Source organism: Propithecus coquereli, unplaced genomic scaffold (assembly GCF_000956105.1).
Source record: "Propithecus coquereli isolate 6110/MARCELLA unplaced genomic scaffold, Pcoq_1.0 Scaffold73, whole genome shotgun sequence".
In the NCBI taxonomy this organism is placed as follows: domain Eukaryota; kingdom Metazoa; phylum Chordata; class Mammalia; order Primates; family Indriidae; genus Propithecus; species Propithecus coquereli.
Window position 1 is genome coordinate 8065060 of NW_012153396.1, and position 1845 is coordinate 8066904.

The 1845-nt window shown below is 38.5% G+C and overlaps 1 protein-coding gene across 4 annotated transcripts in view; it reads right to left on the minus strand.

The window, feature by feature from the left end:
• SORCS1 (sortilin-related VPS10 domain containing receptor 1) overlaps nucleotides 1–1845 on the minus strand; it is a 581564-nt gene that overhangs the window by 431549 nt on the left and 148170 nt on the right. The window lies entirely within an intron of this gene.

The following is a 1845-nucleotide window of genomic DNA, read 5'->3' on the forward strand; positions in this document are numbered from 1 at the left end:
CTGTACTGAGCCCACTGGGGCATGACTATCTCTGCCTTTTTGAAACTTACAATCTACTTAGAGAGGCAGCTCCAGCACAGGAGTCTGTTGGATAGACAAGGAAAGTAAATGCCAGAACAAGAGCTGCAAACAGAGTGAGTGCTCCGGGGTTCCAAGACAGGAACAACCACTGTGAACTACAGAAAATCCGAGAAGGCTTTTTAGAAGCAATGAAATCATTAAAGATATGATCTAAAAGGCAATGAGCCAAGGCCATCCTACTCCCTCTTCCTCAATGATGACCACCATAGTGATGACCACTGAGTTGAAGCCAATTTGGGATAAGTGCTTTTACCTCAAATTATCCAAGTCATTCTGCCCAGACAAGAATGACAAAAACAAGATATGAATAGTACAAACATCTTTACCTTTTATGCTAACCAAATGCATAGCCTCTAATCTCAGGACTTCATTAATGGACTTTTAAAAAAAACCATTCCTTTCTTTAGAATGCACTTAGTAAATGCACCTTAGTATGGAATCAGAACAATCTCAAAGTGACTTGGCCTACAGGTTTTGTTCAAAACTGATTCCCAAAAGTGTTTTCTGAACTATCTGCCCTCTGCAGTGCTTTGGGGAGGAGGGAGGGGAATGTCTGTTATCCATATGTTTGGGCAATCTGGTCCTATAGATGTTAGCATATTAACAACACACAATAATCCTTCAACGCAAAAACCTATTTAATCTGGCATTTCTAAATTTTTTCAAGAAAAACAAACTATTAACAGCAATCAAGTCAATGTTCCTCAAAAGGCACTTTAAGAGAATTCTGTTTGGGGATTTATTTTTTTAAACCTAAGCCCTCAAACAGTACAGGAGAAAATGCACTGACTTTGTGTGTCATGTTTCTTTTCTTGTTTAGCTTTCCCCACACATTAAGAAACAGACCTTTCTAATGGATGTTAGAGGCTATGAAAAATTTCAGAGTTTTGATTGGATGGTTGACTTAGAGAAAGTTATTTTAAGGAGTTTTGCACAACACAGAGCAGTGATCCCTAAACTTTCCAGGCAAAATATCTTTTTTTCTGGAGAACTCAATTCTCAACTAAATCTACTTCACCTTTCCCAACCTAGCTATCTCTATAAATACAGTACATACACACTTGCAAGTTACAGAGCTTTCATTTGGGTGATTAGGCCTTTTCCCTGTTTCATTAAAAGAGAAGTGAAACAATTTTTAAAAGGGAGAAAGGTTTGCTAGTTATTGAGTGTCTGTTGTGTGCCAAGTATTTTGCATATAAAATCTCAAGTAAGGAAGATTAAGGAAAGTGGAGATAGGAAAACAGACCCAGGCGGCATGCCTAAAGCTACCAGGATTTGAGTCCAGATTAAAGCTGAGGAGTATTTGTGTGTGTGCGTGTGTGTGTGTGTACATAAAAATAGCACAAGGTTTGGGTTCACACATGTGCATGAACCAACAGCCTTACATTCTGGAGAATGATCTAAATGCAAACTTCATGTGTGTCCCTACAGTAGCTACACCTTGGGAAGAAGACTGGCTATGTGGGAAGACTCTTTGTGAATTTAAAAATAAGCATATTTACCCCAACTCCTCCTCCCAAAGGCTGTGCAGTTTTAGAGATTCCACTTTTCTTTGTGACCTTCCTGATCTAAAAATTGGTTAAGAGCAAGGATGTGAGAGTCAGGTAGGCTTAGTCTTGACACCTAATTCTACTACTGCAACCTATGTGATAGGTAATCAATCAACTAAGTATCTTACCTAAGAGTTAAAAGGTCCAGCAATGAAATTTCACAAACTCATTAGCCTGATCAATTATTTACATGGCTTCCTGAAGTTCCATGTTA